The 23171-nt window shown below is 46.5% G+C and overlaps 1 protein-coding gene and 1 long non-coding RNA gene across 3 annotated transcripts in view; one reads left to right on the forward strand and one right to left on the reverse strand.

Annotated features, from left to right (window-relative positions):
• EXOC6B (exocyst complex component 6B) overlaps nucleotides 1-23171 on the reverse strand; it is a 1319737-nt gene that overhangs the window by 227954 nt on the left and 1068612 nt on the right. The gene's annotated exons all lie outside the window — the stretch shown is intronic.
• Nucleotides 1-23171, forward strand: part of LOC138296252 (uncharacterized) — a 187066-nt gene that overhangs the window by 110241 nt on the left and 53654 nt on the right. The window contains exon 3 of the long non-coding RNA XR_011203795.1: nucleotides 14802-14942. This is a non-coding gene — a long non-coding RNA (uncharacterized lncRNA). The remainder of the gene's footprint in view (nucleotides 1-14801; nucleotides 14943-23171) is intronic.

The raw sequence follows: 23171 nt of genomic DNA on the forward strand, positions 1-23171 counted from the left end.
AACACACACTCTAGAACTAACCTTGGTAAATCTCCTAGCCAGAGATATGGTCATACAAAAATACACTTAGCAAAAGGTAGGTAAAGGCACAAAATAACATTGACCACTAAGGGGGTGGGGTGGGTGGGCCATATACTCGAAAAATGGAATGTGAAAATCATTCCCAACCCACACTACCACCCAAGGACCCTTAGGACTGGGAAGTACTAAAATCCCAAAGGTAAGTAGGTAGGATTCCCCAGGAACCCATGTGCAGAGTAGAAATCTCAGGTCAGTGTCCATAGGCTAACATGGGGAAGTCGAGGTTGGAGTTTTTGCATTTTAGGACCCTTCCCAGTGGACCCACAGGAAACCCGTTGGGACAAGGGAGGTGGATAGTGGCCCACCCGTGGATGCCCAGAATAGTGGAGTACCTACACCAGGGAGCCCTGATACATAGGGGTGAAGGTGTGTTGGAACCTCCTACGTAAGTCAATGGGGATCTCAGTTGTCCAGCTACTGTCGTGACCCATGTACCAGGTCTGTGGAACCCAGGCGTGGGGAAGAGGACCTAAGGAGAGAGGGGACAGAGTCCAGACCACCCAGAGGTGTCCAGGCGGTTGAGGTGCATGCAGATGCAGAGGAGTGACTTGCAGACAGTTCAAGTCTTGCAGACAAATCTAGGGAGCCCTTAAGGAACCCAGGATGGGGTTGGACACTTTATGCAGTGACCCACCTATCAGAGGGGATCGGGGACGTCACCCAGCTGGACTAACCAGCCAGATGCTCCCATGGACCTCTGCTCATCTTATTTCCAAGATGGCAGAATCAAGTAGCCACCTGGCAGAGCTCTGCGCATCTCCCTAGGGGAGGAGCTGGACTGTCCTATGTGTGCTTTCACTCCAGAGCAGGAACTGGGGGTTCCTGTACTGGTGCAAACTGCTTTATGCAGGGAGGGCACCAACTGTGCCCTTCAAAGCAGTCTGGTGGCACTCAAGAGGCACCCCCACCCCGGCCCAGAGACACCTATTTCTAAAGAAGAGGTGGTCACACCTCTGTCCTCAGGAAATCTTTTGTTCTACCTCCCCCTGCCCTAGAAAGGTTCAGCAGCAGCAGCTGGGCAGGACAGTGTCTGAGACTGGCAGCCGGAAACACGCTGGCATGCAGACCCTGCAAGGGTGCACATGGAGACGTGGGGGATCCGCTAGGTAGCCCCCAGAGTACATGGTATCATACAAGTAGCACAGGAATCAGTGTAGTTGCATAATTCCAACATGTTTGACACCGAAAGTGCCTATGTTTGGTGATCTACTCATGTTGACCAGTGTCCACTACATACGTTAACATTGCTTCGCCGCACTTAGAAAGCCCAGGAAATGGAGTCTGGGGTTTGGTGGGGCACCTCTGTTCATGCTGGGGTATCATCACACTGAGAACCATGCACCCTGCCCTTGAGCTAAAGGGCCTACCTTAGGGGTGACTTACAGGGTCAGAGTAGATTGACCATGATAGGAGGCAAACCTTTTATCTGGAGAGAGAGGTGCATGCATCATCGCACACAGGCTGCAATGTAGTCACAGTTTGCATGGGCCCTCATGGGTGACAATATATGCTGCAGCCCACGGGGGACCCCAGTGTACCAATATCTTGGGTACCTAAGTGCCATATACTATATACTTACATGGGTTCACAAGTATGCCAATTGTCGGGTGTGAAAGTTACCTTACAAATAAATTTGGGAGAGAGAGCACTGACACTGGGGTCCTGGTTAGAAGGATTCCAGTGGAATACAGTCTAAACACACTGACACCAGGCAAAAAGTGGGGGTACTATACCAGAAAGGTGCTATTTTCCTACACTATCCACCGTGACAAAGCACGTTTCTGTACCACATTGCCATTATTTCCACTAGAAATCTCCACAAAAAGCTGACTGTCCACAAAATGGTCTTTTGTGAGATCAATGTAAAAGCACATGGCTCTTTTGGGGGTCCAGCCTATGGAGGATCTCCCCCTTCTTCAAGGGGAGAGGCGAAGTGAAGAACGTTGGGAGGATGATAGATTGCTTAATGTGAAAAGGAGTCAAGACTTTTGGCAAAGAGGCTGCCTTGAAACATTAGTTTGTCTGGGGAAAAGAGGTGTAGGGCTGCTACACTCTTGTAACAAGCTGAAGTAATCGTGACAAGAAACACAATCTTCAGAGTCAGAAGATGCAATAAACCGCTGTGCATCAGCTCAAAGGGAGGAGTACAAATGAGGGAGGTAGGACAAAACTGAGGTCCCTCTACCACATTAGAAAGGGTTTAGATGAAAACATGTGCTAAACCTTTTAGAAATCTCATAACAAGAGGTGATTTAAACAATCATGAATTATTCTGCAAATTCAATTGTGCTAAAAGAGCTGACAAATAACTTTTAATGGTGCCCACTGGAAGTCCTTGCTAGGCCACAGACAAACAATAGAACATCCTACAGTTTGGCTTGTAACACAAATTTGTCTCAGCGCCCAGCATGAATGGACTTAGCAGAGATGCCTACATGCAGCAACGATAACATTCACAACTTAAAGAGGAAGATCGAAGATCAACTGTTGCAACTCAATCTCCACACATGGATGTGTAGATTGTGCAGGCCTGGGTGCAGAACCCTAACCTGCTGCTGTAATATATGATCTTCCCAAAGCAAGAGGCCTGAGTGGGGGACAGATGCTCGGTCAGAAGGTCTGAGTATCACACTCTCCTGGCCCAATTTGGAGCCACTGTGATGGCTTGGGCCTGGTCGTTCCTGATCTTCAGATCTCAGGGCAGGAGAGGCAAAGGCACAAAGATGCATAAGAGTCCAGTGCTCCACTCTAACCTGGATGTGTCTCCTAGAGAGCGTTCAAGTAAAATCCAAAGGACAGAAAGATGGGCACTGCATTCTGAACAGTGACAAAAAGATCTAGCTAGGGTTCTCTTTACTATCAAAAGATGCCCTGTGCCACTTCAGGGTGCAACTACTTGTGAATTGCCAGACGCAGTCAACTATGCTTATCCACTGTGTCATTCAAAGGTCCCGTCAGGTGGTTCATAACCTGGGAAATGCCCTCCCGCCAGCTCTGGAGGCGAAAATAATTTCTGCACAGAACCCAGGACGCCACATCGCCATGCTAGTTGCAGTACCACATGGCAGTGGTGTTCTCCCTTGAAACCTGGATTGAATTTGAGAGGTTCCCACTGAGACGCAACATTCCGCTGTAGATCCCATGTATGCCACCGGGCACAGTTGATAAGGTCGCAGGAGACCAAGCCTCAAATCAAACTCACTGAGACCCCGGATCAACGCTGAAACATCAGGATCATAGCCTGAATGTCTTTGACCCGTAGCGACTTAAAGGGCCTGAGCTCCACTGTATCCAAGATGGCTCCAAAGAAAGGGAGCATTTGTGAAAGAGTCAGGTGTGACTTCTGCATGCAGATTACGAACCCAAATGATGTCAGGAGATTCACCATTGTCAGGAGGTTCACCATCGCCCACCTTCAACAGCCAATCGTCGAGGTAGAGGAAAATCTGTTATTCCTCATCCTCCTAAGGTGTGCCTCGACCAACACCATCACTTTTGTGAATACTCAAGTGGCACTTGTGAGGGTAAAGGGGAGAACAGGAAATTCAACATTCTCCTGGCCTACTTTGAACTGCAAGTAATGTCTATGGGACTGCAGGAGAGGCATATGAAAATATGAATCCTGCAGGGCCAGGGCTACCATCCAGCTCCCTGGATGCAGGGCAGACAGAACCTGGGTCAGTGTGAGAATTTTGAATCTGTCATTCTGCAGGAAAACATTCAGAGGATGGAGATCTAAAATAGGACAAAGGTTTGTGTCCTTCCTCAGTACAAGGAACTAGCGGTATTAACATCCAGTTACTCTACCCGAAGTAGATAACCTCTCAATAGCCTGATTTAGGCAAGAGCGTCTGCACCTCGTATAACAAAATGGTCGGGGTCTTCTCTAAAAGCCACTCTGTTTCGGGTGCAAGATTCAATTGGTCAGAAAGGAACAGAAGGTCACAGCCCCGCTAAACAATCTGGAGAACCCATTTGTTGGAGATGATCCTTTGCCATCCATAGACAAAGTATTGAATCCGGCCTCATATAATCTGGTCGCTTGCCACTAACGGCAAGCTAAAGTAGGTTGGAGCCTCAGGGTTGGGGGACTGGAACTTGCATGTTGTGCGCTTGAACCCTGTCTGCGTCGCCCAAAGAATTGGGTTGACTGTTACAGGGACGATGAGAACATCTGTTTCAAGAATACCTCAATCCCTTTAGATTTCCTGGCTGGGAGGGTGGTTACTGAGGAATGAATTGGGGTCACTTTGTTAGTGAAAGCTTGAAACACCCGACTCTCTGGAGGTAGAGTAAGAAACTCTAGGTCCAGCTGGTGCCGATCTATGGCACATGGCAACATGTTTATTCACTGGAGGGCAAGAACAATGCATTGTCTAAGTGCCCATCAATGTGTCAGTAACTACTTTCTTGAATCTCAGAAGAGCCTCAGAAGAAGCCTGCCAGGATACACCACTCTATAAGGACATTAGTCTTTACCTCCACAAAAGGGAGTTGTAGGTTCAAAACCTCAGCTGCATATCTAACCACTACATGAAAACAAACATGTTACTCAGTTGTGGACCAAGTGACCACATCAGGGGAACTATCCAGCTCCCTGGCCTCCAGCAAGTCCATGTTGAGATAACCAAGAAGCTGGAGGAGCACCTGAGGGCAGCTCCCTGGCGGAGGCACTGTTCTATCGGAATCTGATTGAGTAGAGCCGGCTGCGTCAAAGTGCTTTCAGGACATGACCTTAGTCAAAGTTGAGATAAGTTTGGCTCCGAGTAGGGCACCAGTATCGGTAGAGGGTCTTTCTCCAGCATCGGGCTGGTGTTGCAATCAAAAGAGACAGATGACACCGTGGAAGTCGGTATCAGGGCTGGTACAGAATTCAAAAAGTAGTGCGAGTCCAGAGGCACAAACAGCACAGACTACAACCTTGTGACTGCTCTGGTGATAGACAGTGGCAAGATGGGGACGAGTCCCGTATGGCTTTTTTGCGTTTCCTCTTTGTCTTCAATTTGGACTTATCTGAGGACTTCAAAAGCGATGAGGACAAGTTGTGGGAACGACCCTGGAAGCGAGCCTGCACTCCGGTCTTCAAATGGAAGCGGGACATGCATGTTTTTCCCCAGTGTTTGGCGACTTAGAACTTTGCTTCATGTTTCCAGATTGACTTTGTACTTGAGGGTGCATTCCTCACACATCTTAGAGCCATGCCCTAAGTCCAAACATCAACATTGTCATAGATGTTTGTTTATGATAGTCCTGGCAAGGTTTAAATCCTGTAAGTTTAGAAGGGCACAGTAACCCTTACATAGTGGTTAGAGAATTTTTTGGGAAAAAAGTTGTCAAAGCGATTAGAAGAGGGGAAGCTCTGGATCCACATTTGAAGGTATGGAAAGAAAGGAACTGACATCCACATGCAGGGGTGGCACTTATACAGTTTGTCATTTCCTGATGGAACAAAGTCAAAGCGAAGGCGCACAGCACTAACAGAGACTAATCTTCAATAAAGCAAGTTTTACACTAATATTCTCTCTGAAACCTGAAATCCAGTACTACATGAGGGAAAGCCACCATGATTCTCTCTATAATTTGGAATCCGATACTACCCATATCAAATATCCCACCAGATGAAGCCAGGAAGAGCAGGCCAGCCACCCTCAATGCTAATCTGTTGCAAATTGCTCCCCCCAGCAATGCCTTCCTCAAACAGATTTGTGCATGTGGATCGCTGACGTATATGATCTACATGCAGGAATCCAACAAGACGCCAAGGCTTTCTCTCTATTTTTTGGAGGTGTTGACCACTTTGGCATGGACTGACCCTTCCACAGGACATAACTATTTTTGGAGGATTCCCCTTCCATGTTTGGGGGGGGGGGAATTGGGCACCTTCCAGGGAATAGAAAACCTGAAGGCCTCAGTTTATATTGTGACTGCCAAGGGCCTTTCCAACGTCGTCCTGGGCAGCACAACCAAAATGTGAATGGCCTGACAGCAGAACAATTGGTGATGTATGCTATGGTAGGTGAAATTAAAATGTGTACGGCACAATAACTGATCAATGGCAAAATGGGGCTGACACACTGCAAGATGCTGTGGTAGGCAGAAGCAGAGGAGCACATGGTTAACTGTGTTCTGAGTCACTGTGTGTGTGTGGCAAGCGTAAGTAATTTTTTTCTGTTAAACTTCTTTGGAGATCTTTATTGCATCTTACTGTGGAAAGGGGTAAGTCCCTTTTCTATGAGACAATTTGTTTTACATTACTACACTCTCACTTGCACAGCACCACATTCTCATTTTAAGCTGATTTCTCGCACACACCATTTCTAAGAGAACATCTACACAGACAGCAGCAACATTTTTAGAGAAAAGTTTTAGATAGTTGAGAGATGGCATCTTCTTGGATGACTGCTGCCCTGGCCCTAACTCAAATAATGGAGAAGCTTACCTGTATACGTGATTTCAACAAGTATGTGGGTAGAGTGAATAAAAATGACCAAGTATTTCAACCATATAACGCAAGCTCTAAAACCTCACACATAGTATAAGAAGTTAACAACATACAATGTGTATATTCTCTTTTGTCAGACCACCAAGAAAAGACTGATGTCCTTCCTAGATTTCCAATTAGCCGTTATTGCTCTAGAAGCAGTCATCTCAACTTCATTAATTGTGGTGGGTATTTCAAGATTGCAGGATTGGCAGTTTGCTGACCGCATTCATGCACCAGATCATAGGTGCCGTGTTCTCCCAACATAGATTTTTCACTAAGCAAAAAAACACATTATAGTAGATATTACTGTCCCCAGTGACCATTCAACCAGGCCTGTGTTTTCAAACTTGCTTCATTTTTCATCACACAAAAGTGAAGTTCTGAGAAGCTAACTCAAGTGCCGCAAACAGATGAAAAGTTAGTATCTAGCTTTAAATAACTGTGCATGAATACATACCTTCCAAGGCTCTTATTTGTCCGATTAGCTGTTTAACCGTTTAAACTGCTCCATCTAATTTGGAAAAATATGCCATAATCCAAGATGTTTTCTTCCAAAATTAAATTTGAGCCATTGGGTATTTAACGACTAAGTGTGTAGAAAATGGCATTGTTTGATCCCTACTTGCTACCTTCATCCTCGGTCGAAATGTGAAGGATGTTCTGTCCCCCATTTTGGAAGTGCATTACTGTCAACACACTGTAGATTGCCCAGGATGCAACCGTTATGTCCAGATACGGGCCCTCGGGGGAAGCACTAGCGCTCCCCCCAGGAGCCTCACAGCCCCCTCCCCTGGGAAGGGATGGACGGGGAATCGCTTCCCCTTCCACCCCAAACCCCCAGAACCTCCTGAGACGTCTGATGATGTTAGCACGCTGACCTCATCAGAGACCTGCCGGATCAGGAGAAATACAAAAGCATTTCTCCTCCGATCAAGTGGAGGGGCCGAGAGAGGCATCAAAGGAAAGGAAAGGCCTTTCCTTTCCTTTGAGGTACTATGATGTCTGGGTAATGGAGCGGCCCTATTATAATTAGGCCGATCTGTCCCCGGGGGCAGAAACCGCTAGACAACAGGGATAATTTTAAAAAATAACATTTTTTTAATATGTGGGGAGCGACTACTTAGGCAAGGGTCACTCTGTTGGGGGCAAATTTACTTTTAGGCCATTTCTACTCCCCTAGGGAGCAGATCTGCCTATTTTAATTAGGCCAATTTGCCCCCAAGGGGGGCAGAAACCACTAGAGACCAAGGAGGTTTGTTTTTTATTTATATTTATATAGAAGGGGAGCCTAGTGGTTTCTGCCCCCCCCCCCCCCCCCCAGGGCGCAGATCGGCCTTATAAAAATAGGCCGACCTGCCCCTGGGGAGAGGCAGAAAAGGGCTAAAAATATTTTGCCCCCTTAGGCAAGGGCCGCCCTCCAGGGGGCAAAATATTTTTAGGCCTTTTCTGCCCCTCCCCAGAGGCAGGTCGGCCTATTTTTATTAGGCCGATTTGCGCCCTGGGGCGGGGGGGGGGGGGGGGGGGGGGGGGGGGGGCAGAAACCACTAGGCCCCAGGGATTTTTTTCTTGTCCCAATTTCACGCAAGTGTATCGACCCCTTAGGCAAAGGTCGCTCCCTGGGGGGGTGGGGTGACAAATTTATTTTATGCCATTTCTTATCCCCTTGGGGGCAGAGCAACCTATTTATATTGGGCCGATCTGCCCCCGGGGGAGGGGTGGGGAAGGGGAGAAACCACTTAGGCCCCAGGGATTGATGTGTGTGCTTTGCTTGGGGGGCAGCCCCTTGGGCAAGGGTCGCTTCCCATGAGGGCACATTACTGTTGGCCATATCTGCCCCCTTGGAGGCAGATCGACCTATTTTTGGAAGGCCCATCTGCCCCCAAGGGGGACAGAAAGCCCACAAGAGACCAGGGAAGATTTATTTTTTTCAAAATAAGAGGGAGACTGAGGGGAACGATGGGTGGTAGGAAATTTGTCCTGGTGCAGTGATCCCACACATAAATGTGGCAAAAATGTGATTTTTTTTGTAGCTAAATTTGAGGTTTCCTAAGGATTCCGGGTAGGAAAACATTGGGGGATCCATGCAAGTCACACCTCCCTGGATTCCCTCGGGTGTCTAGTTTTCAGAAATGTTTGGGTTTGGTAGGTTTCCCTATATGGCTGCTGAGCCCAGGACCAAAAACGCAGGTCCCCACCCCCACAAAAACAGGTAGTTTAGTATTTGATAATGTTGATGAGTCCACATAGTGTTTTGGGGCATTTCCTTTCGCGGGCACTAGGCCCACCCACACATGTAAGGTACCATTTATATCGGGAGACTTGGGGGAACGCTGGGTGGAAGAAAATTTGTGGCTCCTCTCAGATTCCAGAACTTTTTGTCACATAAATGTGAGGAAAAGGTGTTTTTTCTGCCAAATTTTGAGGTTTGCAAAGGACTCTGGGTAACAGAACCTGTTGCGAGCCCCACAAGTCACCCCATCTTGGATTCCCCTAGGTGTCTAGTTTTAAAAACTGCACAGGTTTGGTAGGTTTCCCTAGGTGCCGGCTGAGATAAAGGCCAAAATTCACAGCTAGACACTTTGCAAAAAACAGGTCTGTTTTCTTTGGGAGAATGTGTCCACATTGTGTTTTGGGGCATTTCCTGTTGCGGGCGCTAGGCCTACCCACACAAAGGAGGTACCATTTTTATCAGGAGACTTGGGGGAACGCTGGGTGGAAGGAAATCTGTAGCTCCTCTTAGACTCCAAAATGTTCCGTCACTGAAATGTGAGGAAAAAGTGTTTTTGGGACATATTTTGAGGTTTGCAAAGGATTCTGGGTAACAGAACCTGATGAGAGCCCCACAAGTCACCCCATCCTGGATTCCCGTAGTTGTCTAGTTTAAAAAAATGCACAGATTTGGGAAGTTTTCCTAGGTGCTGGCTGACCAACAGGCCAAAATCCACTTTCCAAAAAACACGTCAGTTTTCTTTGGGAAAATGTGATGTGTCCATGTTACGTTTCCCGTCGTGGGCATTAGGCCTAACCACGCAAGTGAGGTACCATTTTTGTCGGGAGACTTGGGGGAACACAGAATAGCAGAACAAGTGTTATTGCCCCTTGTGTTTCTCTACATGTTTTCCTTCCAACTATAAGACAGTGTGTAATAAAGAAGTGTATTTGAGAAATGCCCTGTAATTCACATGCTAATTTGGGGTCCCCAGAATTCAGAGATGTGCAAATATCCACTGCTTCTCAACACCATATCTTGTGCCCATTTTCGAAATACAAAGGTTTTCCTGTTACCTATTTTTCACTCTCGACATTTCAACAAATTAATTGCTGTATACCTGGTATAGAATAAAAACCCATTGCAAGGTGCAGCTCATTTATTGGCTCTGGGTACCTAGGGTTCTTGATGAACCTACAAGCCCTATTAATCCCCACAACCAGAAGAATCCTGCAGATTTAACAGTAAATTGCTTTTCAACATCTGACATCGCAGTAAAAAGTTCCAGAGTAAAACGTGAAGAAAAATCGCTGATTGTTTCACCTCAATTTCAATATTTTTTTTATTTCAGCTGTTATTTTCTGTAGGAAAACCTTGTAGGATCTACACAAATGACCCATTGGTGAATTCAGAACTTTGTCTACTTTTCAGAAATGTTTAGCTTTCTGGGATCCAGCATTGGTTTCACACCCGTTTCTGTCACTAACTGGAAGGAGACTAAAAGCACAAAAAAATAGGAAAAAGGAGGTATGTCCCAGTAAAATGACAAAATTGTGTTGAAAAATGTGGTTTTCTGATTCAAGTCTGCCATGCTAAAATCACCAGCTTTCAGGAACAGGCAAACCCTTTGTTGATGTCACTTTCAGGGAAAAACACAAGCCTTCTTCTGAAGACCTTTTCCCCATTTAAAAAAAACTAAATTTATGCTGTATTTTGGCTAATTTCTTGGTCTCCTTTAGGGGAACCCACAAACTCTTGATACCTCTAGAATCCCTATGATGTTGGAAAAAAAGGACGCAAATTTGGCGTCAGTAGCTTATGTGGACAACAAGCTAAGAGAGCCTAAGCGCAAACTGCTCCAAATAGCTAAAAAAAAAGGCCTGGCACCTGAGGGGGAAAAGGCCTGGCAGCTAAGGGGGTTAAGGTAAAAGTCAGATAGTCATGGTAGGAGAGACACACAGATGATGGCATCTACTACTATAAATGAATGGCCCCATGTGTGTAGAGGCGATTGTATGGTTGTTGGCTGGGGGTATGTGCATAGCGGTTTTGCTTGAGGCGTGTCAGTTGGCTGATAACTGGCTGAAAGGCAGCCTGGCAGGTATTTCAGTCCTTTGGACGCATGAAAGTTATCAGCCCTTAAATGGTGGGCATTTGTTGGGTTTTGGGTCCACGACTGACAAAGTGAATAGCTTTGTGGGTATCGTCTAAAAGGTGTCTGAATGGTTGGTGTCTTAACCTGGCTTTACTGCTCAAAATCAGTACACCATGGGTTAATATTCTGAAACTGTTATAAGTATTTGCTCTTGGAACCAATCACTAATGGTTGCGGGGAAAAAAAAAAAAAACTGGTGCAGGTTTATAGTTAAGTAGAGGATGAGCTCTGAGTTAACAGTAACATGTGGCAGTTTATGAAAACAGAACACCTAGAGCAGTCCAGGGTTGAGTGGCATGCGTGGACCCCACTAATGTCTCTTACCTTCAATGTCCTGCAAATTTCAAATTTTGGGTAAAATGAGTATTTGCCTCACACTTTTGTGGATAAAAATGTTCCAGAATCTGCTGAGGAGCTAACAACACAGCTACCACCCAGCAGCCCCACACCACATTGGCTAAAAACAGTACTCCAGCTATGTGGCGGGGCCTAGCACATGTGACAGGAAAGATCATGTGCCATCAAAATGTTGGCATGAAAAACTACCTTTTCCCTCCGATGTAGGTAGCTGTGAAATTTGGGCCCAAGCTTAGCCCCAAACCCAAGGAAACTCTCTAAACAGACATTTCTAAAACCTAGACACCTGGGGTAATTCAGGGTGTGTGACACCATCAACATATCCATGTCAAACACTGAGTGTTTTATTGAGCTTGGCAATGGTAACAAATCTGTCATTTAAATCTATTCATTTCTATGACCTAGATCTGCTTAAGATAGAGGACTCACTTTTTTTGTTTTGTTTATTTGCTGGCATGGCCATCATCCTACCGAGGTGGTTTGTGTGGATACAATCTAAGAAATCATTTCATCACCATTCTGAGGATCATTTCAGAATCTGGCAAAACTTTACTTATGTAGTTTTGTGATTTTGTCTCTGGCCAACTGCTCTAGCAAAGGTAGCTACAGGAAGTAAAGAGTGTCCTATCTAGGAGTATGAAAACAAGCCAGCACACTGGCAGTAACATCATAGTACTTCCCAAGTTGCCACTCCCCACTTGTTTGCTTAAAGGACCTAACAGTAGACAGCCTCTTTTATACAAGGCTCTGAGTAAAATACACAAGGCTTTGAATTGCATCCACTGCTTCACAGCAAGCCAATGAAGGTCTTTCAAGGCAGTGTTTACTGAAGGTTGCCTCGGAACGTTAATAAGAAGACGCGCTGCAGAGTTTTGAATAACCTGTAGTTTCTTGGTAATATCTTGAGAGGAACCCAGATACAAGGAATTTCTGTAATCAGTTTGAGAGTTGATGAGGGTCTGAATGACAAGTCTTTTTTCCAGAAAAGGTGAAAGATTCATTACCGTCCTCAATCTCAGGATACTAAAACATCTGGCAGCGAGAGCCTGTTATCAAGCCAGATACTTAGGTTTCTTTTTTTCTTATCACAGGCTTAGGACTAGGTAGGTTTCCCAGCAGAGCTCACTCAGGGGAGCCCCCTACTCAAGTTACTACTCAGGATCATCACCCCTGTTTTATCTTCATTCAGTCTGAGTTTACAGTTAGACATCCAGCTAGCTACTTCCTGGAAACAGAGGAGAGACTAAGTTGGGAGGGGCTACAGGAAGGGGAAATTAAAATCACCAGCTGAGTATCATCTGCATAAGAAATTATAACTAGCCCATAGGAGTGAACAATCTCTGTCAGTGGGCGCATATAAATGTTAAAGCGAGTGGGGCTCAGGGAAGACCCCTGGGGCACCCCAAACCTCACTGAAAGAGTATTAGAGTAAAAGGTACGATCAAGAACCTGAAACGTTCTATTTTCCAAAAACCACTTTAAGGCTGAACCTTCAATGACAGCTTGCGTTATACAGAGAAAAAGAGTAGCATGGTCCACCGTATCAAAGGCCGCACTAAGATCTAACATAATAATCGCAGCTGAGCCTCCTTGATCCTGCAGCTGCCTAGCTTCCTCCGATGCTGTTAACAGGGCCGTTTCCATGCTATGCTGGGCGAAATCACATTTGTGTAGCGTGAAAAATCTAATGGGACTTCAAAAAAGGCTGAGAGGTGCATATTGACGTTTTTCTAGAAGCTTGGAAACTCCTGGCAACAAAGAAATGGGCCTGTGGCTACTCAAGTCCAGATTTTTTTAATTTTTTTTTAAAGCAGCTTGATCACAGCATGCTTTGCGGGAACCTACCCTCTGGCGAGGGAGAGTGAGTAGCGCCTACTAGTACCGGGACTATACTATCACAGCCCTTTTTTTAGAATATGGAGAGCGGCAGTGTCAAGTGGGGATCTTAATTTTATTGTGCTAAGAAGATCTATAAGAAGGTCCACAGTAAGGTCCGGGAAGGCCGCGAAAGTCTCTGCTGGCTGAGCAGTGCTAAGTTTATGTGACAAATACCCTTGATTTGAGTATTAAGGATAATGCCAAGACACTGATTTAACAAATTTGCAATCTGAACAGCTCCAGCTATGGCCTGTTGAAACTGGTTTCACTGATGTTCCATTATGAATATTTTTTGGAAATACTAGCAGACAACAAAACATTTTAGTGAATGATGCTTCAAAGAAATAGTACCTAAAATTTTCACAGTAATTTATCAAAACTTTTTTACTTAGTTGCATGTTTTTTGTGAACATTTTAATCTTAAAGCAAAGAGTCATCAATCTTGAGTTCAGGCTTCTGCAAATATCTGCATCTAATCAGTAAGCATTCTGGGAGCATTACATGTTGCCTCATATTGTTAAACTTTGCAAACGTGTGCACCCATTTTTTACTGGAATCACTGTCAGTAGGGCGGTCCGAGCTTACAACATGTATTTAGAGCGCTCACTGCAATAAAAAAGGCTTTGCAATACTGAACCATAAATACAAGCTCGAACAGATTTAGCATATGGACACAAATATTGCATTAACTGCAGACAATTCCCTTCACTGCTCCATAATGTGGTACTGTAACCTGGAAGCCAAAGGATTTGTGTATGAGGTGGTTGGGCCTACTCGTCCCAAAGACAAAAAAAATATGAAAACTGGTAGTCCTTAATCCCAAACAACATGTCCTGGGTGTTGGGCTATAGCAATTCCTCACCCCTGGGGGAACCACAGCTGTTTCAAATAGGAGTCTGCCTGGTCAATAAGAAGTTACGCTCACCTTAGAATATATGCCAGGCTGGGTCCGAAGCACCGTTAGGTAATATCATGCGGCTCCGCGCTGAAACCATACCGTCCCAAAAGTGTCAGAACAAAGCTGCATATAAGGGCCCCCCCTGCGTGCTGACGTCAGTTTCTTTCTTTCTACGCCTTCTGACACAGATACCGAGCTCTGCTCCAAACAACTCCAAAACCTTTTCAGAGTATTAGTGAATGATGTCCCAACCGGAAACAACAGGATTCAAGTTATGCCACGAATGCAGGAAGCAAATGTCTGTCACAGACACACACAATGTGTGTGTGTGTGTGTGGTACCTGGGCTCAGGACACGAGAAGTATGATAAGTGCGCCCTCATGCACCAGACGGCAATTCAAGACCAAACGGCAAAGATTTATGCTGCACAAGCAGAAGGCCCCCTTTTGAGGAGCGGTAGAGGGCTGTAAAGGGTGGAAGAGGGCCTGTTACAATACAGGAAGGGTATTGGGATGAAAGAAGTGAATGTTCGGGTCCTTTCTGATTTGAATAAAGGTTGAGACAGTCATGGTGACGGGGATCTTGTTCGAGACTGTGCATAATTTCAGAGTAGCTTGTAATGTACCTGCAGGCTGACCTTGTGCAATGTCCATGCTAATACAATTAAAAAGATACAAAGCAGTGGCTTTAGTGTGCTTCCTTGCAGACTAATAGGAATATTGTCTTCTACACTTTGTAGGAAATGCAGGGCCCCCAGTTGCTCCATAGCGTTGAATGCATGAAAAGAGCAGAAAAGACCATACCAACTGGTTTGGGGCAATCAGACTAACCGGTTGCTTTGGACAATTGCTGATGATCGGTGAGATCCACGGCTGTACAGGTAAGCGGGATGGGCTTTACATGACGTATTAATGAATGAAGCACTAAGCCAGCTAAATTCAGTAGAATTAAGGATTATACTAATAGGTTAGCAATGTGAAGTGAGCAATGTACATAGCTATCATGCTCATTTTATATTTTAGACGACAATTGTATTCACCTGATACTATGTCAGGAAAGCGGACATGGTAAAACTGCTGCACTTGGCACTTTAAATAGGACTGCTGCTAAAATTAATTGCTGCTACTTATAAAAAAAAATATTTTATGTTGCTATTATTTTTTAAAAAGTGTTATTACTGTGTACTAATGTTTTGAAATGTTCCTGTTCTTGAGATTGTCTGTCAGTGTGACTTCGAAACTGGTTCCTTTAACCACTTTTTACTGCATTGGGGAGGATTACTCACTGCACTGAATCAGGTCAGTGGCAGACCCCTCTTTCTTCCTCACCCAGAGCTTACATTGGAGATGGCTATGCCCATGCTGGACTGTGGAGTTCATAAACCCTTTTCTGTATCAATCTGTTAGAGTTGAGGGCCATTCATTGATTCTGAAGGCCTTCCTGCTGCCCATAAATGAGAGGCTGTTGCATGTTCTCATGGACACCACCACCCCAAAGTGATTCGCAACAAGCAAGGTGAAATGGGGTCCTGTTCGAGGATGCTCTGTGCCTCTGGAGTTTTAGAGAAACATAAATCCCAACCGCCAAAGGTGAGCAGCAACTGAGCCCTTTGAGGGTGACAACAAGCTTCTGCGATCTTGAGTTACCGACCTGAATGAGCTTGCAACGGATGGAAAAGGAGGAGAACCCATGTTGAATGTTAGTCAGAGATCTCTGTGGTCCATAGTGAGAAGGGCACTGGTCGTTACTGGGTATGTTGGATGTCCCAGTGCTGTAGCACAATTTGCTCATTTATAGCCAGGAGACGAAAGGGCATGGTTTACTTCATGCATCCCCTGAATACCTGGAATTACAAAATATTACCTGACTAATACTTCACTTTGACCTAACTGTTCCTAGCTATATAAGGCGCATTTGTGCCGTTCCTTATTTCTGCAAGCTCCTGCTGCTAACCAATTGGACCCTATTAGGAAAATCTTTTGGACTTCACTGACCTCTTGTCAGTGTTAGCCTCGCTCCCCCCGCGCAGCTCCACCTGTTTCTGCCTTTCACCTCCTTAGCCTGCCTGGCTCGTTGCGGTCGAGGCCGTCCTCCTCCCGCAGGCTCCCACCTGCGCCTCATCCCTGTAGGCCTAGTGGCTGCTTCTGTCCCCCTCTCTGCTGCCTTCTGCCTCTTCTGTGCCCTGTCTGCCTTTTTGCTTTGTTGCCTTTCATCTTTTCGTTTATCCTCTTTTTGACTCTTTTTCCTCCTTTCTCCGTTTCCCTGCGTCTCCCTTGCAGCCCACTCCCCTCCCAGTGCCGTGTTTACCACTCTCCAGTCTCCCTGCTGAAAGACCCCTCCCTTCCACCTCCCCTTCCTAATTGCAGTCGGGCATGCCAAAGGCAAGACCGTCTGCACCTGGACCGCGCCCTGCACCACGGACCCTGGTAACTGCTCTACCCACAGATGCGATGCCAGGACCCTGCATGCCCTCAACACCGGAGGGTCTGCCGTCTGTCGCCTCGCCCAAGATCACCCAAGGTCCACTCTCCCGCCGTAACTCCACTTTCACCTGTCCTCGCATCCTAAACCCCCCCTCAACTGGACCCTCTGGACATCTCAGAAATATACGACTCAACACTTGCACCCTCATCAAACATGCAAAAGAAGTTTCGGACCTCCTCAACTCCATCACCCCAACGTATCTTCTTCACAGAGACCAGGAGCACCACCTCCTCGGCTCCGGACATCGCCACCCCGATTCCCGACAGTTACTAGATAATACATCAAGACCCCGTCAACCGGCCTGGAGGAGGTGTTGCCATCGTCCACAAAACATTAATTTCACCTCACAACCAGCAGCAATATCCAGACCCCGCCCCCATCGCCCAACACCTTCACTTTCAGATCCAGACTAATCCAAACACCACCCTCTGAGGAACGCTCATAACAGTACCCTCGGACCCTGCCTACCCTTCAGCTAAACACTATTGGACTTCGTTCCCCCATGCCTACACCTCAATGGACTACATACTCCTCTGTGACCTCAACTTTCACCTCGACAACCACAGTGACCCAAACAATTCTACCCTCATGGAGAATCTTGCCACACTCTGACTTAAGCAACTGGTAAACCTCACCATGCACTCAGCAGGTCACTCTCGACCCTGTCTTCTCGCCAGAAACCACATCTCCTTCTCACACACTTCAAAACTCCAAAGGACCTATCACCACTGAGTCCCACTTCTCTTTCACCAAGACAGTGGAACTGCACCAAGCCCCCGCGCTTGAACTGGACCAAGGTCATAGAAGCCCAGCTCACCACTGCGCTTACGCCACTCCCCACCAACAGACACCATGGACGCCAACACAGCCCAGATCCTCCACCAATAGATTGCCGACTTGCGCCAACACCATAGTCACCCTAAGGGAACACCCCAGCAATCATCACCACAGAAGTCTCACCTGGTTCTCCCCCAACCTCCAAGAATCCAAGAGCACATGCAGATGACTCAAGAGAAAGTGGAGGAGTAAGAGTGCTACATACAACAAGGCCTTCAAAAATGCCGTCACATCCCACCACCAGCTCATTAGATCAACCAAGAAATCAGCCATGCTGGAGGGGCTCAACACCAACACACAACAGCAAGGAACTTTTCACCATAGTCAGGGAATTCACAAATCCTGACATGGACACCACTGACATCCCACTTTCCCAAGAACTCTGCAACAGCCTCGCCTCTTTCTACTACCGGAAAATCCAGGACATCTATGAAGGATTCGCAAGCAGATAACTACTGCCCCACCCACCAGCACCACAGACACTTATCACCAACTGATCTTGGAGCACTGGACCCCCCCTCACCCTCAGAGGACATCCTCAAGCTCATGAATACCACTCACTTTGAGGCACCCTCTGACCCATTCCCTCACCACATCTTTAATGGAGCAACGTTGTCATCGCTCCCAAACTATGCCGCACCATCAATTGCTCAATCAAAACTGACACATTCTTGGATGCCTGGAAACACACAGAGATAAAGCCTCTCCTGAAGAAACCTTCTGGAGAACCTAAGGAGCTGAAAAACTACAGACTCATCTCACTCCTTTCTTTTCCAGCCACGGTCATTGAAAAAGCGATCAACACCCAGCTCACCAAGCTCATTGAAGCTAACCACATCCTTGACCCCACCCAATCCGTATCCAGCAGCAACCACAGCACCGAAACCGTACTCCTAGCAGCCACAGCTGACATCTGCACCTTACTGGACCACGGCGAGACAGCGGCCCTCATCCTCCTCGACCTCTCCGCTGCCTTCAACGCCATCTCCCACACCACCCTATACACCAGACTACACGACGCCGGCATTCGCGGAAACACCCTAGAATGGATCCATCTGCACCTTCCTCACCGGCTGATCCCAGAGAGTCTGGCCCCCACCTTTCAACTCAAAGCCAACTGAAACCAGTTGAGGAGTTCCCCAGGATTCTTTCCTGAGCCCCACACCCTCTTTAACATTTACATGGCTCTGTTCGCTGAGATCTTCAGACACCACAGGCTCCAGATCGTCTCATATGCCGACGATACACAGCTCATTCTCTCCCTCACCAACGACACATCAACTGCAAAAAAGAACTTTCACAACAGAATGAAGGCTATTGCCAACTGGATGTGGTGCCTCAAGCTCAACTCTGAAAAGACATAGATCCTTATTCTGGGGCCTGCCACTTCCACTTGGTACAACTCCTGGTGACCCAATTGCCTCAGAACTGCCCCAACTCCAACCAACCACGCCCGCAACCTCAGGATCATCCTTGACGCATCACTGTCTATCTTCAAGTGGATCCCCTTCGACACAAGAACAGTCACCCAGGCACTCGTCAGCAGCAAGCTTGACTACGGCAACACACTATGCTGGAATCAACAAAAAACTCCAAGCAAGACTCCAGGGAATTCAGAACGCCACGCCTAGATTGATCCTGGACATCTCCCGCCACAGGGTATATGGAAAAAAATAAGAACCATATGCAGGTCTCATTGTGCCATCACAAAAGTTTTCGGAGGAAACAAATACACCAAGCACTTGAGAAAACACATCACAACAGATGTCTTGAACATGGACGAGTGGTTTGGTGAACGTAAAAAAAGCAGAGAAGGTAGACAGGCAACCTTTAATGAATCCTGTTGGCCTTTGCTGGGCCAAAGACAATAAATCAGTAAAATATTCAACAGCTTTGCCTGCAACAGGACCATGTTACAGGTGTCACATCAAACCAGAAACTTCTCCAATCATCCAACATAAACATACTTTGTACAAGGCTGCTTGGCTGCCAGGATGGTATCAACTATTTCTGGAAAAGAACTGAAAGCACTCAACAGCTGCTTTCAGTCTCCACGTATGGAGGTGGACATTGTGCAGGTCTGGGAACAGGACCCTACCCTGCTGCTGTAGCGGAAAATCCTCCTGAAGCGTAGTCTGATCAGAAGAAAAATGCTCATGCTCAAGAGTTCCAGGTACCACACTCTTCAGATCAAACCAGGAGCCCAAAAATTGTTTTGCACCTGGTTGTGCCTGATCTGGCGAGGTAGGAGTGGGAAGGAATACAGGAGTCCTGTGCTGCATTGTAGGTGGAATGCGACCCAGAGGGAAAGCCTTCATGGGAACTCCAACATGAAAAAGCGTTGACATTGCAAGTTCTCTGTGGCGGACGATGAGATCAAGTTATTGTTCTTACCACTGCTGGAAGACACTCTGCCCCATTTCTGGTTATTACTGCTATTTATGATCCACTAAGCATCGCCAGCTGAGTTTGTCCTCCTTGGAATTTAAAACTCCAGCCAGGTGGTGTACGATGAGAGAAATGTCCTGATGGTTCAGCCAGCTCCCAAGGTGCAGGACCTCTGGGCCCAGAGCCTAGGACACCATCCCACCCTGCTTGTTGCAATACCACATGGTGGCAGTGTTGTCCTTGAGTATCTGAATTAGCCTTTCCTTGATGGATGGCAGGAAGGTGTTTAACACCAAGGAAATGGATAGTAACTCCAGCAAGTTGCTGTGGAGGCATGTCTCTACTGGAAACCAGAGTAGCCTGATCGCCACCGCTACCAAATGACATTCCAACCCAGCACTGGTGCGTCTGTCACTACCATAAACTTTGGGTCAGAGAAGGAAGAGGGTCTCCCGCTAGTCCAACGGTGGTCCAGCAGCACCACTTCATATCTTTTGAAGTCTCCTCCAAACCAGGATGAAATCGGACTGGTTCTCTTGATGCTGAGACGACTAAAAGTTCAGATTCCACTGCTAGAGCCCTCATGTTCAAACAGGCATGGTCAACAAGTAGGATGCCAGTGCTCCAAGAGGTCTGAGAAACATCCTCGCTGAGGCCCAGGACTGAGGCTGAAATATCAATCACTGCCTGAATGTCCTGGGTTCAGAGGTCCAGACGGAAGGCCCGAAAGCGCACTATATCCAGGATGGCTCAGATGAAATGGAGCCTTTATGAAGGAGTCAGGTGTGATTGTGAACTCCAGCAATGTTAAGGAGGTTGTCCACGACTGACTGTGGGGAGCACATCTTTCACAGTCAGTCATTGATGTAGGGGAAGACTGGGACCCTTAATCTCCAAAGGTATGCTGTGCCACTGCTACCACATTTGTGAACAATCGGGGATCACGTAAAACTGAAAATGCTCATGGCCCACCTTAAACTGCAGGTAGCGCCCGTCCTACTGCAGGATGGACATACAGAAATAGGAGTCCTACAGGTCGACCGTGACCATCCCAATCTCCTGGTTCGAGGGCAGCCATATCTTGGATGGGTCCTTCCCCAGGAAGAAATTGAGGGATTGAAGATCTAAGGTAGGATGAAGGTCACTGCCCTTTCCTTTTTTTGGTATTAGGAAATAATGGGAGAAGCATCCCATTATGATCTCCAGTGCTGGGAACCTCTTTTTAGCTTTTTCTGTCCAAAAACAGCCTTAATTTCATGCAGCAAAATGGGAAATGATCCCTTGAAAGATGCACTGATAAGAGATGAAGATACTGTGAGACAGAAAGGAACAGCAGGGCGTAACCTCAGACCCACTTTTCGGATGCCACCCATGGAGAAAATTACTGATCCTGCCTCCCACAAGGTGATCATGTGCCACTGAAGATGAACTGAAGTGGCTTGATGGCAGCTGTCGAAGGGGCTCAGTACTGAGAGGTTCACTGTATGTGTGGGCCTGAAGATTGTCTGTTGGATCCCCTACCTTAACCCTAAAATGTACGAGGTGCTTGTTGTTGGGGTGGTGGGCCTTGATAATGTCTGTAGGAAAAACCGCTAGCAATGCCTCAAAAGGGGCAACATTATTGGGAATACTGCTGGTGACTGTGGACAGACCGAGGGAGCATGCGATAACTCAACTTTTCTTGAAGCGCGCACGGGCAGTCAGCTTTCTTGCCAAAAACGTAAGACCCACTGAAACGCATATCCATAGGTAATACTAGAACATCACCCGGGAAAGCCTGTGGATCTCATCCATATGTGGCGCCAGAGCATCACACTAGTGACAACCAGTCTGCCTAAACTGTCAGTCTTGTTCAGGTCTGACAAAATGACATAGTTTGCTGCAACCTGACCATCCTGAATTGTCTGTGCCAAGTTGATATAGATTTCTTCTTGAACTGCTGGCAAGATCTCAGCAACCATGTCCCATAATCGATGGAAAATATCCATCTGGCATTTAATGACCTGAAGGTGAGGCTAGCGGAAGAAAACATCCTTTTTCCAAATGCCTCCATTCTTTTTGACTCTCTGCTGTTCAGGTGAGTAGTAGGGAAATAATTTGGGCTAATTCTACTAGTGTAGGCCTTTACTATCAGGCTCTCAGGAGTGGGGTGCTGTGACTGTAAAGCACGGTCATCCAGAGCAGGTTTGTGGCCACAAGCCCTTTATCTGTTCAATGATAGGTATGAGCAGGGTTTAGTCCAGCTGTCCATGAGGGTGTCACAGATAGGGCTTCGTTGAACAGCAGTAGAGGTTCAGATGAGGTCTGTCCAGGTTGTAATACTTCCGTGAAGATGTTGGTCTTTATATCACAGAGAGCAACTGTAAACCTAATACTTCATTAGCCCATCTAATGATTATGGCAAATTAAGCTGACTCTTCTGTGGAAGGACAAAGGGGGAGATCCCAGCCTGTGCAGGAGAAGTGTCCAGCTCACTGGCCTCTTGTAGGTTCATATCAAAACTGTCATCATAATTAGGGAAAGTATTTGTCCCCACCATCACCAAAAGACCGGTTGGCTCTGTGTAGGAGGCTGGACTGGCTTGTAGTGAGTACCAAGGGGTACTTGCACCTTGCACCAGGCCCAGTTATCCCTTATTAGTGTATAGGGTGTCTAGCAGCTTAGGCTGATAGATAATGGTAGCTTAGCAGAGCAGCTTAGGCTGAACTAGGAGACGTGTGAAGCTACTACAGTACCACTTAGTGTCATATGCACAATATCATAAGAAAACACAATACACAGTTATACTAAAAATAAAGGTACTTTATTTTTATGACAATATGCCAAAGTATCTTAGAGTGTACCCTCAGTGAGAGGATAGGAAATATACACAAGATATATATACACAATAGCAAAAATATGCAGTATAGTCTTAGAAAACAGTGCAAACAATGTATTGTTACAATATGATGCAATGGGGAAACATAGGGATAGGGGCAACACAAACCATATACTCCAAAAGTGGAATGCGAACCACGAAAGGACCTCAAACCTATGTGACCTTGTAGAGGGTCGCTGGGACTATTAGAAAATAGTGAGAGTTAGAAAAATAACCCTCCCCAAGACCCTGAAAAGTGAGTGCAAAGTGCACCAAAGTTCCCCTAAAGACAAAGAAGTCGTGTTAGAGGAATAATGCAGGAAAGACACAAACCAACAATGCAACAACGCTGGATTTCCAATCTGGGGTACCTGTGGAACAAGGGGACCAAGTCCAAAAGTCACAAGCAAGTTGGAGATGGGCAGATGCCCAGGAAATGCCAGCTGCGGGTGCAAAGAAGCTTCTACTGGACAGAAGAAGCTGCGGTTTCTGCAGGAACGCAAAGGGCTAGAGACTTCCCCTTTGGAGGACGGATCCCTCTCG

Source organism: Pleurodeles waltl, chromosome 1_2 (assembly GCF_031143425.1).
Source record: "Pleurodeles waltl isolate 20211129_DDA chromosome 1_2, aPleWal1.hap1.20221129, whole genome shotgun sequence".
NCBI lineage: Eukaryota > Metazoa > Chordata > Amphibia > Caudata > Salamandridae > Pleurodeles > Pleurodeles waltl.